Source organism: Moschus berezovskii, chromosome 5, assembly GCF_049115385.1.
Source record: "Moschus berezovskii isolate FMDL1 chromosome 5, NW_MosBer_1.0, whole genome shotgun sequence".
Taxonomy (NCBI): Eukaryota; Metazoa; Chordata; class Mammalia; order Artiodactyla; family Moschidae; genus Moschus; species Moschus berezovskii.
Window position 1 is genome coordinate 80542581 of NC_142464.1, and position 17127 is coordinate 80559707.

Here is a 17127-nt window from a genome sequence, read left to right on the forward strand (position 1 = left end):
ATGCACCCGCCCTTCAGAGTTTACTGTGGCAATAATAAACTAGATTGACTCCATAGGCCTCTCAGGAAGATTGTTCTCACTGCCTTATACTCAACTTTCATATTTAAATAAGTAAAAGACAATTCAAGGTCTTCTGAGTCAGGTACAGAGTATGAGATTTAAGATTAGAATTATAAAATTTCAGAGGTGAAAAAAAGCATACTGTACAGTGGATCAACACAAAGATCTTATAAAGAAAGTAGATTTTGAGTTGGAAACTTGTACTTCACTAGTATATATTAATGACTAAGAGAATTGCAAAGAAATCTTAAAACTGCATTCAAGAATCTTATTGTTAGTAACAGTTGTATCGCTATTTTGAAAGTATTTCATATACATTGCAGCATAAAGCAAATAAGTATCTTACCATTATTAAGAATCAAGATTTTAACTGTGACATAACATAATACAAGTGTAAAATCAAACACATTAAATAATCTTAGATTTGAACTAAAATTATCAGTATAAACTATGCTATTTTTCCTTCTTAAAGAAAAGCACACGTTTCCTAGCTCTATGAACTGTATAAGGTATAGAAGCAGAGATAACTTGCTGTCAAAAACATCCACAGTCACCAGATTACAATTTCTAAATATTATTGCCCACTAAAAGAACTAGATCTTCCTGAAGAAAAGTCTAATTCCAGGTATAGATCAGGAAATACACAAGATGAGGCTGGGCTATCTTGTTAAGTCAGAAAGAAAGGAAACACTCAAAGATCACTGGGTCCCTTGCATTGGAAAAGTGACATCTTAACCACTGGATCACCAGGGAAGTCATCAGATAGAGACTTTACTTATGATTAATATGTTAAAGTATCTAGTAGAAATAACAGATAGCTTGAATAACAGATGGAAAATTTTAGCAAAGAGATGTAACATATAAAATAGTCAAATAAAAATTCTAGAAATAAAAAAATAGTGTGGCATTGGAGTTGAAGAACAAGGGCTTACTGGACAGCTGGTCATGGTGGAGGAAACAATCAATGAACTTGAAGATAAATCAACAGAAATCATCCAAAGTGAAACACCAAGTAAAACTAGAGTGAGGAAAAAATAAGCAAATAGGAACGTTAAAACCAGAATATCTAAGAGTCTTGGTGACAATATCAAATGATCTAATACACATGTAGTTGAGGGATTCCCAGGTGGCTCAGTGGTAAAGAATTTACCTGCCAATGCAGGAGATGCAAGAGACGTGGGTTGATCCCTGGGTTGGGAAGATCCCCTGGAGATGGAAATAACAACCCACTTCAGTATTCTTGCCTAGAAAATTCCATGGACAGAGGAGCCTGGTGGGTGACAGTCAATTAGGTCACAAAGAGTTGGACATAACTGAGAATACGCACACATAGATGTAGTTTAAGTACCAGAAGAAGGAAGAAAGAAACAGATAAACAAAGATACCTAAAGAGATAAGTTGAGAATTTTTCCAAAATTAGTAACAGATAACAAACACAAATCCAAAAGGCTCAAAGAACCCCAAGCAGGAAAAATAGAAAAAACATGTAATACCAGACCACATTACAGTCAAATTGCTGAAAACCAAAGATAAAGAAAAAACCTTTACTAACGCATATATATGGAATTTAGAAAGATGGAAATGATAACCCTGTATACAAGACAGCAAAAGAGACACAGATGTATAGAACAGTCTTTGGGACTCTGTGGGAGAGGGTGAGGGTGGGATGGTTTGGGAGAATGGCATTGAAACATGTATGTTGTCATATGTGAAACGAATCACCAGTTCAGGGTCGATACATGTTACAGGATGCTCGGGGCTGGTGTGCGGGGATGACCCAGAGGGAGGATAAAGGGAGGAGGGAGGTGGGAGGAGGGTTCAGGAGAGGGAACTCATGTACACCCGGGGTGGATTCATGTCAATGTATGGCAAAACCAACCAATATAATATTGTAAAATAATTAGCCTCCAATAAAAAAAATAAATAAATTTAAAAAATAAATAAATAAAATGTAAAAAAAAAAAAAAAGAAAAAACCTTGCAGAGAACAAAGATAATGAATGATAGCAGACTGTTAGAAACTATGCAAGTCAAAATACAACAGAATTACCTCTTCAAAATACTTCAGAAACAAAGTCAACCCAGATTTCAAGAATGCTATAACTAGTGAAAACATATTTCAAAATGAAGGTGAGAAGCAGGACTTCTAGAATGGAGTAAGGAACTCAACTAACTCTCCCGCAAAATAATTTAACTGGTAAAAAAAATAATTTTTATTTATCTAAACTCCGGAAACTCCCCAACAGGCATATAGTAAATAGAGAAATACTCATTCAAGAAAATCTACTAAATATCAATGAAAATAGTAGTAGTTGAACCACAACCCACTCGAATCTCTCTCCAACTCCTCATTAAAGAAGCTCTATTCAGGCATTTAACAAAATGGGAGCCCCATCTCCTCCCCTCAGCTACCGGCTGGGGCTGCAGCTTCATCCCAGGAGGGTAAGGTTGCTCACGTTTGTCATCTATTCTAGGAAGCTACTACGTCTTTCATCCTCTACTCAACCTCCCACTCATAGGGCAGCAGCTCTATCCCAGATGCAGAAGGCCAAATATCCTGGGGCTCCGGTGACTTTCACCCCAGCTCACTCATGGGGTAAAAGTTTCCCACTTGGAGAGGCAAGCTGAGGAGACCAGGGACTGCCAAGTCCTCCCCACATCCACTGCAGTGCAAACTCATAGAGCACGGGTGTCGCTCCAGGAAAAGTGGGTCGTCGTATCCTAATGTGGTAGAGTGGTAAGGAGGTTCTTCCCCAGAGGACAGGCAGGCTAGGTGATGAAGGGCTTTGCAGTGCTGACTTTATTTGGAACTGAGAATGAAGAACTCCATGCCTAAGGGCATTGTTGAAAAACAATACCAATCTGGATGGAGAGCCCTGAAGAGGTGGCTAGTAGCTCTTTGAATTAGCCAAACAGCAGAGGAGCTAGAAGTTTAAACAGAGAAATAGGAAAAGAGATAGCCAAGAAGAGGTGTCCCAGGATCAGAGTCAGCTCCAGGGGTCACAAAGGTTGGGCAGCCCCCACTCAGAAGCAATCACTGGGCAAAGTGGGAAGCATTCTCCAAGTTGCACAAGGATCCATCAACTCAGGGCAGAAGCGTTATGGGCAACAAGTGGCATAAACACAACTTCCAAGCAAATGCTGACTGGACAATAAGCTGCTCTGACTGAGGGCAACTCCTAGGAAGCCAAGATTAAAAATAAAACTGTGTGCTTGCCCTTCCTTTTTCTCAGGTCATTTGCTTTAGAAAATTTATAATGTAAGTGCTTTCTCCTCTCTTTGAAATGCATATAAATCCTTTCAAAGACTAGATCAGTATTTTTCAGCTTTAAGACCCAGAAGTGTCTTTTTCAAGAACCTGGCAGTCATCTCTGTAAAATGTAACCATCCATGGAGATAGCACTTCTATCTTCCAGTGTCTATGGGAAGGTAAGAGCCTAATTTCAGAGGGACCTTGTTCCAAGCTGTGAAACTAACTCCTGTCATAAAGACAGGAGAAATTAGTTTTTGGTTTTTTTTTCTGGATAAAGCCAATTAGTCAACACAGGTAGGTAAAGTTAACATAAACTGGGCTTCCCTTCTGGCTCAGAGGGTAAAGAATCTGCCCAAAATGCAGGAGACCTGGGTTCAATCCCTGGCTCAGAAGTTCCCCTGGAGAAGGGAATGGCAACCCACTCCAGTATTCTTGCCTGAAGAATTCCATGGACAGAGGAGCCTGGTGGGCTACAGTCCCTGGGGTCAACTAAGAGCTGGACATGACTGCGTGACTAACAGTTCAACCCTTGTGTGTGATTAAAGTTGCCATCAAGACCTCGTACTTGACAAGTCACTGTTTATCTTGAAAACATGCATGCTGTGGGTTGTATCTGCTTGCTACAGAAGAGTGAGGATTTCTGTCTTTACAATTTTTTCGTGGTTCTCAGGAGTGCACATCACATTCTGGTTTAATTCTTAATCATTTTAAAACCGTTTTCTTTCTCTATGACCTCTGTGGAAAAGTTCTCCAGGTTGAGAAATTTTGTTGTTAATTACCTTTTCCCAGCATTCCTCAGGAGCAATCGGAGAAGGAACCTCCGAACTCCTGTTCCTGGCTGAAAAGGTCCAACAACAATCACAATGAAAGCAAAACTGAATTATGTAGCAACCTCTGAGCTGCAAACACATTCAATGGCTAGTCTGAATCCTGTGAATTTCTCTAGGACATTTTGAACATAATCTAAGCAAAGTAGCCATTAGGAATGGTCCTATAACCTGAAACCTAACAGAGCATCACAAAGTGCCACAAGCTGTATAGTAAATTACAAAACAGTTTTTAAAAACTACCTGCTCTATTTATGAATGAGAAAACATTTTACTCTTCCAAAAGCTGTTTCTATTCATTAAGATTCATTTTACACTCTATCTGACCACTCCAGGACATGCTGCTACCCTTCCTTAAATTGGGCGGACACGACTGAGAGACCTCACTTTCACTTTTCACTTTCACACATTGGAGAAGGAAATGGCAACCCACTCCAGCGTTCTTGCCTGGAGAATCCCAGGGACGGGGGAACCTGGTGGGCTGCCGTCTATGGGGTCGCACAGAGTCGGACACGACTGAAGCGACTTAGCAGCAACAGCAGCAACCAGACATTTATAGAAGACAACTGAGCACCTATTTGCATATGGTTCTATCCTCAAATTATGGCACCAAAGTTATAAACTCCTCAAGGGTAGAGGCAATGTCATCATCTTTAAAAAAAATTCCTATTATAGCTTGAAACTTAATATTTATTGGATTGAATGCTACTCTTTACAGCTTTTTACTTCAAATTCTGAATTACATTTATATCTTAAATAAATTAAACAAAAAGTTATATTTTCTTAATTAGACAATCTACCATAGCTGGGCACAACAGTATACAACTGACATCTTTCTTTAATTATGAAATAAGGGGTTATAACTAATGTACTTAACAATTTTCTTTGTGCCAGGCAATGATCTTGGTATTTTGCATAAATAATTTTATTTAATTAAATGGAATAAAATGTGATTCACACATAAACATTATGCATTTAGGATGGACAAACAAGAGATATTATTTTTTATCAACTTAAAAATGTTGGTTAAACTAATTTAGCTTCTCAGGACAGCATTCCTAAGAAACCTAAATGTCTGCCTTGACCCACCTCATCATTATAAAAATGTCAGACTTAAAATATTCAATACACTTTATAACATCTTCAAGCATCTTTTCCAATAGCAATAAGCATGTTTTTTAAAATATGCTTATAAAAATTATAATTTTTCTAAAAATATTTTCATTTTATGCATTTGAATTATGCCAGAGTATATAAAATTTCCTCAAAAACAGTTATTTTCTTTCCATGTTATCTTCTTTTAATATCTAAGAGTTTGCTTTGTTCATATTAGACTCATGTGACTGTCAAAATATGTAACTGTGAATGCCAGAAATATTTTTCAGATCAGGGCAAACAGTTAGTGGAAAATTTTTACTATTTTTCTACTAAAATACTTACTGGAAAATATTTTCTAAAAATACTCATTGTGAAATGTGGTAGAATTATTTAATGTTGGAACCACACTCTAACTCAAATACTCAAAATACTGTTGACATCAGTGAGTACATGAGTCATTCAGTTGAATAAAAAGGCATAGCCCTTATAATTATTGAAATATTAAAAAGATTTCAGGAAGATACTAATTTAAACCAAGTACTCTTGCCTGGGAAATCCCATGGACGGAGGAGCCTGGTAGGCTACAGTCCATGGGGTTGCGAAGAGTTGGATACAACTGAGCAACTTCACTTTCACTTTTCACTTTCATGCACTACCCACTCCAGTATGCTTGCCTGGAGAATCCCAGGGATGGGTGCCTGGTGGGCCGCAGTCTATGGGGTCGCACAGAGTCGGACACGACTGACGTGACTTAGCAGCAGCAGCAGCAGCAACATAGCATATTCATGAAAGAAAATAAAAGTGCTAGTCACTCTTTCATGTCTGACTGGGACTCCATAGATTGTAGCCTGCCAGGCTCCTCTGTCCATGGGATTCTCCAGGCAAGAATACGAACTATAGGGGGTTGCCTTCTCCAGGGGATCTTCCCGACCCAGGGATCAAACCCAGGTCTCCCACATTGCAGGTGGATTCTTTACTGTCTGAGCCACCAGGGAAGTATATTTATATGTCTCAAGATATCTCATATAGAATTCAGTTCAGTTCAGTCGCTCAGTCGTGTCTGACTCTTTGCAACCCCATGGACCACAGCACGCCAGGCCTCCCTGTCCATCACCAACTTCTGGAGTTTACCCAAACTCATGTCCATTGAGTCAGTGATGCCATCCAACCATCTCCTCTGTCATCCCCTTCAGTCCTTCAAATGAACACTCCAGAATGATCTCCTCTAGGATGGACTGGTTGGATCTCCTTGCAGTCCAAGGGACTCTCAAGCGTCTTCTCCAGCACCACAGATCAAAAACATCAATTCTTCGGCACTCAGCTTTCTTTATAGTCCAACTCTCACATCCATACATGACTACTGGTAAAACCATAGCCTTGATGAGACAGACCTTTGTTGGCAAAGTAACGTCTCTGCTTTTTAATATGCTGTCTAGGTTGGTCATAAATTTCCTTCCAAGGAGTAAGCGTCTTTTAATTTCATGGCTGCAATCACCATCTGCAGTGATTTTGGAGCCCAGAAAAAATAAACTCAGCCACTGTGTCCACTGTTTCCCCATCTATTTGCCATGAAGTGATGGGACTGGATGCCATAATCTTAGTTTTTGGAATGTTGAGATTTAAACCAATTTTTTCACTCTCCTCTTTCACCTTCATCAAGAGACTCTTTAGTTCTTCTTTGCTTTCTGCCATAAGGGTGGTGTCATCTGCATATCTGAGGTTATTGATATTTCTCCCGGCAATCTTAATTCCAGCTTGTGCTTCATCCAGCCCAGCGTTTCTCATGATGTACTCTGCGTACAGAGTAACACTCCGTAAATGGAACTTTTTTTATTACATGATCACAAGACTGCCAATATTTCCAATAATATGATTTAATGACCCCTAGGGATAACTTACTTTCATATTAGTCTTTATAATGGTCCTCACTATCACGTATTTTAAATATTTTTTTCCTGCATACACTCATTCCTAAAACAGGCTTGACTACCTGATATTGAGCAGGTGCTGAGTGATTAACTGTTTTCTACAACACATAGGGGATGTGTGTGTATGCATCAGCATCTAATGTACTGTAATCTAAAATGTCAACATTATCTAATATTTATAGCAGGGGGTAATTACTTATAACATATAACATGCTTCTTTCATATTTCTAATTTAAAGTAATAAACAGAGGTAAATTTACCATGAAGTAATGAATCTTAAGCTTTAAAGTACTCCCCTTCCAGGATCTAGCAGAGGTTCAAACAACATATTCACATGAACTTAATATTTTTGTAAATTTTGAAAAAGTAAGATATTTAAATTATAACTGTTTAAGGTAGCTTTCTCTTTGTACTCCTAATATTTTTTACCATGTTCAGTTATATTGGAGTGACCAGAGGTATTCTGAAGATCCAGCAAAGTGAAAGTTGAATTGGAGACATAGTTAACTTGGATTTAGAGGTATGAACTGATGCAGTTAACAGTCACTCTTCTGTATAATTAGGTAATGCTAGCCTTCCAGCATGTGATTTCTTCCAGGAATAATTCAAGTGCCTGCTCTATGACTCATCTGGCATCATGGTATGAAGACGAAGGGCACTAACAATATTGCATTCTGAAAGTGGAGAGAAACGGAGCCAGAAGCTAGTTCTGTGGCAAATTCTTCCAGTTATCAGCCGTATAAAATTGTAAGTTGAAGATTTGACCTTGTCTCCTAGTCGAAGTGGAATTTCTATTTTTCCATAAATATGCTCTATCTGCAATATATACAAATACAAAATGCATCATATGTATTTCTTTACTGATATCTTGTTCAGTCGCCAAGTTGTGTCTGACCCTGTGACCCTGTGAACTGCAGCATGCCAGGGCCTCCCTGTCCCTCACCATCAACCAGAGTTTCTCTCAAGTTCATGTCCATTGAATTGGTGATGTCATCCAACCATCTCATCTTCCAAGCATCTGAAATCTTACAAAACAAACATTTTTATAATTCCTATGAATGTGTGGTACAAATTTACAGCAACACTACAAGCTATGGTGTTATTTTCTTAGGCTCCAAAATCACTGCAGATGGTGACTGCAGCCATGAAATTAAAAGATGCTTGCTCCTTGGAAGAGAAACTATGACAAACCTAGAGAGCATGTTAAACACCATAGACAGTACTTTGCCAACAAAGGTCTGTCTAGTCAAAGCTACGGTTTTTCCAGCAGTCATGTGTAGATGTGAGAGTAGGACCAAAAAAAGAAAGCTGAGCTCCAAAGAACTGATGCTTTTGAACTGTAGTGTTGGAAAAGACTCTTGAGAGTCCCTTGGACCACAAGATCAAATCAGTCAATCCTAAAGGAAATCAGTCCTGAATATTCATCGGAGGGACTGACGCTGAAACTTCAATACTTTGGCCACCTGATGCAAAGAGCTGACTCATTAGAAAAGACCCTGATGCTGGGAAACACTGAAGGCAGAAGAAGAGGACGACAGAGGATGAGATGGTTGGATGGCATCACTGACTCAAAGGACGTGAGTTTGAGTAAATTCCACGAGTTGGTGAAGAACAGGGAAGCCTGGCATGCTGCAGTCCTTGGGGTTGCAAAGAATCGGACATGAATGAGCAACTGAACCACCACCACCACGCAACCCGTGAGGGTTGCTATGAGCAGACTCATGTCTATGCATCTCGGTACCTCAGATGACATGCTGACATATCTGACACATCTCAAAATGTGGCACCCCCAAGAGAAATGGCATGTGAGATACTTCTTCTTAGAAAAGTGAAGTCGCGCAGTCGTCTCCGACTCTTTGCGACCCTATGGACTGTAGCCTACCAGGCTCCTCCTTCCATGGAATTTTCCAAGCAAGAGTACTGGAGTGGGTTGCCATTTCCTTCTCCAGCAGATCTTCCTGACCCAGGGATCGAACCCGAATCTCCTGAAAAAAGTCTCACTTTTTCTTAAAGTGATTCCTAACTCATAACAAGCTTCAAGTCCCACAAAATACAGGTTTGTCGCTTATAAGCAATTCTCCCTAGATTACCCTCACACAGTGAATCATACTATCTTAGAGAGGATATTCACTTTAAATCCCACGTAGTCTGGTGGGGGCTTTTCATATATTTTCTAAGTCTCCAGATCTTTTTTCCAAATAAAAGCTAATGCTATAAATGCACTAGAAAGCCTTAGTGATCAATACTATGAGGAAAGTAGAAAATAAAAACCTAAATAAGAAAGAAATATGAAACAAGAAACAATAAGCAAAATATAAAAATCAATGTGAACTACTAATCTTCAAAAAAAACTCCTTTCTCTGTTTCTGTTCAGGATAGACTCTGGGGTAGACAGCGATTTTAGGACACAAAAGAATAATCCTAAGAGAAAAAAAGATAAACTGGATCTCATCAAGTTTAAAAACATCTATTCACCAAAAGACATCATTATTAAAGCAAAAAAGCACAGACAACAGAAAAGATAAAAAAAAAAAAACCCAAACAACAATAAATTTTCTTTAAAAATAAGCAAAAGAGTTAGGCAGGCACTTCACAAAAGAAGATATCCAAATAATCAATAAGCATGCTGAAAAGGTGCTCCATATCTTTAGTCTTAAGAAAAATCAAATTAAAACTTCACATTCCTCATCAGAGTAGTTAAAATTAAAAGATTAACAATACCAAATGTTGGTAATGATATGGAACAATAGGAATTCTTATACATTGCTGGTGGGAGTATAAAACTATACAATCACATTGGAAAACCACAAACTAGGTGGTTTAAACAACAGTTCTGGAGGCTAGAAGTACAAAATCAAGGTTGTTTCTTCTGAGAGCTATAAGAGAGAATGTGTTCCAAGGCCCTTCTGGCTTCTGCAGTTTCGTAAACAACCGTTAGTGTTCCTTGGTTTATAGAATCTCACCTGATCCTTGCCTTTATTTATACATGTCATTCTCCCTATGTGAGCATCTGTCCCAAAATTTCTTTTTATTATGAAAACAGACATATTAGAGTAGGGCCCACTCTAATGATCTAATTTTAACTTGATTACCTTGGTAAAGAATAAGATCATTCTAAGATTCTGGGGGGTGAAAATTCAATGTATCAACTTTGGGGAACACAGTTTAACCCATAAAATCCCACAGGATTACCATTAATGAAGCTTTCTGAATTTCCCAAACATCCTGGAATTTCATAAGTGTCTTTCATACCAAGGAGTCAGTTTATAAAACATTTTCATTACTAATACCTTTAACTAAAGATAAATAATTTAACAAGCAAACAACTGCTTTGATTTGACATCAATTTTAAAAGGTTATTAAGCTAATGTAACTACTTATAGGCATTGTGAGTGAATGAAAGTTGCTCAGTTGCATCCGACTCTTTTGCACCCCCATGGGCTATAACAATCCATGGAATTCTCCAGTCCAGAATACTGGAGTGGGTAGCCTTTCCCTTCTCCAGGGGATCTTCCCAACCCAGGGATCAACTCAGGTCTCCCACACTGCAGTCAGACTCTTTACCAGCTGAGCCACAACAGAGGCCCACTTATAGGCATTCAGTTCAGTCATTCAGTCGTGTCCGACTCTTTGTGACCCCATGAATCGCAGCATGCCAGGCCTCCCTGTCCATCACCAACTCCCGGAGTTCACTCAAACTCATGTCCATTGAGTCAGTGATGCCATCCAGCCATCTCATCCTCTGTCGTCCCCTTCTCCTCCTGCCCCCAATCCCTCCCAGCATCAGAGTCTTTTCCAGTGAGTCAACTCTTCGCATGAGGTGGCCAAAGTATTGGAGTTTCAGCTTTAGCATCAGTCCTTCCAATGAACACCCAAGATTGATCTCCTTTAGAATGGCCTGGTTGGATCTCCTTGTAGTCCAAGGGACTCTCAAGAGTCTTCTCCAGCACCACAGTTCAAAAGCATCAATTCTTCGGCGCTCAGCTTTCTTCATAGTCCAACTCTCACATCCATACATGACCACTGGAAAAACCATAGCCTTGACTTACAGGCATTAGTGGGATATAAATATATACACGATAGTGCTATGGTCAGCTAACTGCGGTCAGGAAACACAAGAGTTGATTCCCAACTCTGATATTCACTCACTGTGGGACCATTTACCATCTACCACTGCCTCTTCTCATGGATGAATTGAGATGATCGCTAAAGTCTGGAGGATTCTATGATTCCTATGCTCTGTTATGTTCTTTTCTATCTCAACACACAAATATGAGCAACAGAGAACAGATGACATAAACAGACATATTCATAACACCAATTCATAGAGTTTTAGAAATGGAAGGCTTTCATCTACTGCCCTCATTTTACAGGTAAAAATATGGAAGCCTAGTGAGGTGAAGGGCCTGGTCCTAAGACACACACATCATTTCTTGCTCAAATAACTTCAGATAGGGAAGAGGTCCATAAACTAAGTCCACAGACCTAAGAGGCTCCATAGGTGAACTTTAAAAGACTATATACCACCTAAGAGTTCGTATGTAAAAGCTGGTATGAATATTCATGTTTATATTTTATTTATTCTGTTGGAAGGAATCCTTCAGTTCAGTAGCTTGGTCGTATCTGACTCTTTGTGACCCCATGAACTGTAGCACGCCAGGCCTCCCTGTCCAACACCAACTCCTGAAGTCTACCCAAACCCATGTCCATTGAGTCAGTGATGCCATCCAACCATTTCATCTTCTGTAGACTCCTTTTCCGCCTGCCCTCAAACTTTCCCAGCATCAGGGTCTTTTCAAATGAATCAGCTCTTTGCCTCAGGTGGCCAAAGTACTGGAGTTTCAGCTTCAGCATCAGTCCTTCCAATGAACACACAGGACTGATCTCCTATAGGATGGACCGGTTGGATCTCCTTGCAGTCCAAGGGACTCTCAAGAGTCTTCTCCAACACCACAGTTCAAAACCATCAATTCTTCAGAGCTCAGCTTTCTTTATAGTCCAACTCTCACATCCATACATGACCACTGAAAAAACCATAGCCTTGACTAGAGGGACCTTGGTTGGCAAAGTAATGTCTCTGCTTTTTAATATGCTATCTAGGTTGGTCATAACTTTCCTTCCAAGGAGTAAATGTCTTTTAATTTTGTGGCTGCAATCACCATCTGCAGTGATTTTGGAGCCCCCAAAAATAAAGTCAGCCACTGTTCCCTCTGTTTCCCCATCTATTTGCCATGAAGTGATGGGACCAGATGCCATGATCTTAGTTTGTGGAATGTTGAGTTTTAAACCAACTTTTTCACTCTTCTCTTTCACTTTCATCAAGAGGCTTTTTAGTTCCTCTACACTTTCTGCCATAAGGGTGGTGTCATCTGCATATCTGAGGTTATTGATATTTCTCCCGGCAATCTTGATTCCAGCCTGTGCTTCTTCCAGTCCAGCGTTCCTCATGATGTACTCTGCATATAAGTTAAATAAGTAGGGTGACTATATACAGCCTTGACGTACTCCTGTCCTGATTTGGAACCAGTCTGTTGTTCCATGTCCAGTTCTAACTGTTGCTTCCTGACCTGCATACAGGTTTCTCAAGAGGCAGGTCAGGTAGGTGGTCTGGTATGCCCGTTTCTTTCAGAATTTTCCAAAGTTTATTGTGATCCACACAGTCAAAGGCTTTGGCATAGTCAAGAAAGCAGAAATAGATGTTTCTCTGGAACACTCTTGCTTTTTTGATGATGCAGTGGTTGTTGGCAATTTGATCTCTGGTTCCTCTGCCTTTTCTAAAACCAGCTTGAACATCTGGAAGTTCACGGTTCACGTATTGCTGAAGCCTGACTTGGAGCATTTGGAGCATTACTTTATTAGTGTGTGAGAGGAGTGCAATTGTGTGGTAGTTTGAGCATTCTTTGGCATTGCTCTTCTTTGGGATTGGAATGAAGACTGACCTTTTCCACTCCTGTGGCCACTGCTGAGTTTTCCAAATTTGCTGGCCTATTGAGTGCAGCACTTTCACAGCATCATCTTTCAAGATTTGAAATGGCTCAACTGGAATTCCATCACCTCCACTAGCTTTGTTCATAGTGATGCTTTCTAAGGCCCACTTGACTTCACATTCCAGGATGTCTGACTCTAGGTGAGTGATCGTGATCACACCATCGTGATTATCTGGGTCATGAAGACCTTTTTCATACAGTTCTGTGTATTCTTGTCACCTCTTCTTAATATCTTCTGCTTCTGTTAGGTCCATACCATTTCGGTCCTTTATTGAGCCCATTTTTGCATGAAATGTTCCCTTGGTATCTCTCATTTTCTTGAAAAGATCTCTAGTCTTTCCTATGCTATTGTTTTCCTCTGTTTCTTTGCATTGATCACTGAAGAAGGCTTTCTTATCTCTCCTTGGTATTCTTTGGAACTCTGCATTCAAATGGGTATATCTTTCCTTTTCTCCTTTGCTTTTCACTTCTCTTCTTTTCACAGCTATTTGTAAGGCCTCCTGAGACAGCCATTTTGCTTTTTTGCATTTCTTTCTCTTGGGGATGGTCTTGATTCCTGTCTCCTGTACAATGTCACAAACCTCCATCCAGAGTTCATCAGGCATTCTGTCTATCAGATCTAGTCCCTTAAATCTATTTCTCACTTCCACCCTTAGCTTTCACCAAATTCTCTAAAGGATCTATTTATGTTCAAATCAATCCTCAGTTCTTATGCCCTAAATGCCTGGCATATATAAGATACTCAATAAACATTAGTTGACTTACGTATATTGGATTCTTAACCAAGACAAAGTTATTAACCACTGGAGTAGAGTAAAATAGATTATGGTTATTCTTTGGAAAATAATGCTCACTGTTTCCTGATCCCCATATGCTCTATTTGTGTAGTCTTTCATTAGCCTGTAGCTCTGAATGATACAGTGCCATGCTTGTCAATTAAACCAATTAAGGAAGATTTTTAAATCACAATTTCATTTCCTTTAGGAAATCATCCATCTTTTCATTTAACTCTACTTTTTTACTTAATTAACAAGGATTTAATAACAATTAATAAATGATAATTAATTTATGAAATGACTTTGTCCTTACTAAAGTAATTCAGATTTTTAAATGCTTGTAATTTTCATTAGTTCCATCAAATAAGACATAGAACATTCAATTAAAGCTGAGTTAGCTTACTTTACACTCTGTCCAAATACCAGGAAACATCTCTAGTGTATCTAGGACAGTGCTGGAAGAATTATCAAAACTGTGACTTTGACAAAGGCAGGGAAATGCCTGGGGCTCAAGACATGTGGTATCATAAGCAGGGAGCAGAAGCACCATAAAGTAGGTGCTCAAAAAATATTTGATGAATCAATGAAAGCAGAAGGAAGTAGTTAATGCTAAATAGACAGAAATCCCTCTTTAAACAGGGAACCACTAACCTTACAAAGAGCTGATAGGGTATCCATCAATGGAGGAAGAGGCAATGGTTAGATCCTCCTCTCAAAGAACATGTGCTTGTGTGGGACATAAGGAATGGCATCAAGCTGCTGATTATCAATGTAGATACCAAATACAACTCCAGTCTTTAGTTACCAGACATTTCTTTTGGGTAATTCATTACTAAGGACTTGCAAATTTGGAAGCAACCCAAAGTCCCAGAAACACAGTCTCAAGACTGAAGAAGTATGAGATTCTGTAAGAAGACGGTCAGGCCATTTATGTCATAGATGTGTGTATGAAAATTGATTACATTTTTAAAATGCACAAATGTTATTTACAAATAATTTACATTCTTTAGAAGCATTTACAAATAATGATTCACTTTGCAAATAGAGATGAAAAACTCTCTTCTTTACAAGTTTGGGTTTTACTAATGCTTGTGCCCAAATTTCAGCAGTGTTGCTACTTTACTGTGCATTTATAGTTAAAATTAAGTATAAGCAAGAGCATGATTAAACATAATCAAGGAAGAGCCTACAAAAGATTGCTATCTACCTTACTTAGCTTGCTAGATTGGGCTTCCCCAGTGGTTCAGTGGTAAAGAATTCACCTGCAATGCAGGAATCACAGGTTCGATCCCTGAGTCAGAAAGATGCCCCAGAGAAGGAAATGGCAACCCGCTCTAGTATTCTTGCCTGGGAAATGCCATGGACAAAGGAGACTGGTGGGCTACAGTCCATGGGGTCACAGAAGAGTTGGACATGACTTAGCAATGAAACAACAACAACAGGTTGCTGGACCACCCTAGATCACAGAGAAAGAGTGGATCACTCATCCAAAAAACTTCCTGAAAAAGTATTTATCAGCTTGACATCTAGGTGCTATCTAAGACTTAAAGAAATGAACATAGGAATTTGGGGTGTTCCCTCGGTGAGTGTCAAGGCAAGAGGGATCGTCCTATGCCTTTATTTTGCACCCCCTGGAACAAAGATCCTTGACACAGTCAGGGTTTCATATCTATGGGTTCTGAATCTGCAGATTCAACCAACCATACATTGAAAATATTCAGAAATTTCTGAAGCAAAACATGAATTTTCCACACAAGGCAATTATTTACATAGAATTTATATTGTGTTTACAATTATTTATATAGAATTTATATCATACTAGGTATCATATATCATCGAGAGATGATCTGAAGTATACTGGAGGACTGTGTAGGTTATATGCAAATACAATGGCTTTCCAGGTGGCTCAGATAGTAAAGAATCCACCTGCAATGCAGGAGACCTGGGTTCAATTCCTGGGTTGGGAAAATCCCCTGGAGAAGGGAATGGCTACCCACTCCAATATTCTCACCTGGAGAATTCCATGGACAGAGGAGCCTGGCAGGCTATAGTAGCTTCCCTGGTAGCTCAGCTGGTAAGGAATCCGCCTGCAATGCAGGAGACTCTGGTTCAATTCCTGGGTTGGGAAGGTCCCCTGGAGGAGGGCATGGCAACCCACTCTAGTATTCTTGCCTAGAGAATGCCCATGGACAGAGGAGCCTGGTGAGCTACAATTCATGGGGTCACAAAGAGTTGAACACAACTGAGTGACTAAGCACAGTACAAGGGACTTGAGCTCCCTGGATTTTTGTATCCCTTGAGAATACTGGGACCAATCTCCTGTATTTTAGAGAAAAAAGAACCTAAGATCCAGATCTTCAATGAGACATCAAATTTGAACCATTTAGGATAAAGAATATGTGGTACATGTATACAGTAGGATACTACTCAGCCATAAAAGAGAATGAAATAATGCCATTTGCCAGCAACATGGATGGAACTAGAAATGATCATACTAAGTGAAGTAAATCAGAAAGAGAAAGACAAATACCATATGATATCACTTATATGCGGAATCTAAATTATGACACAAATGAACTTTTATGAAACAGAAATAGGACTCACAGACATAGAGAACAGACATTTGGTTGCCAAGGGGCGGAGTGGAGGGATGGACCCAGAGTTTGGGATTAGTATGTAAATTACTATATAGAGAATGGATAAATAACAAAGTCCTACTATATAGCAAAGGGAGCTATAATCAACATTCTACGATAAGCCATAACAGAAAAGAATATTTTAAAAAGAATGTATACATATATGTATAACTGAATCACCTTGCTATAAAGCAGAAATTAATACAACACTGTAAATCAACTATATTTCCATTTTTTAAAAGTGAAATTTAAACCAATTATCTTACCTGTTTCTTGTTGTCGAGTATTTTCTTCCTTCCTGCTGAGAGTGAAGTCTTGGGAGAAACTGTGGGTGGTTAAATAAGAGCAGATATTGTGTTTCTGCAAATTTTATTTTAAACTTATTCACATTTATCACCCATTTATTAGGCAGACTACTAAGTGCTTCTTAAAACGGTGGTATAGAAGAATTTAATGAAAAAGTTAATGTTCATTTTACATTTGCCTTCTTTTTATGGTACAATATATTGAAAAGTATTTCATGGAAGAAAAATATACAAATTATATAAATAATTCACATAATA

The 17127-nt window shown here is 39.0% G+C and overlaps 1 protein-coding gene across 7 annotated transcripts in view; it reads right to left on the reverse strand.

Annotated features, from left to right (window-relative positions):
• Window positions 1-17127, reverse strand: part of NMU (neuromedin U) — a 183202-nt gene that overhangs the window by 95038 nt on the left and 71037 nt on the right. For 6 of the 7 annotated variants that reach the window (XM_088836061.1, XM_088836058.1, XM_088836060.1 and 3 more), the window contains one exon: window positions 16831-16889. The gene's annotated coding sequence lies outside the window, so the exon portion shown is untranslated. Of the gene's footprint in view, window positions 1-15939; window positions 16016-16830; window positions 16890-17127 lie in introns of all 7 variants that reach the window. The other variant, XM_088836057.1, reaches the window with a different exon arrangement.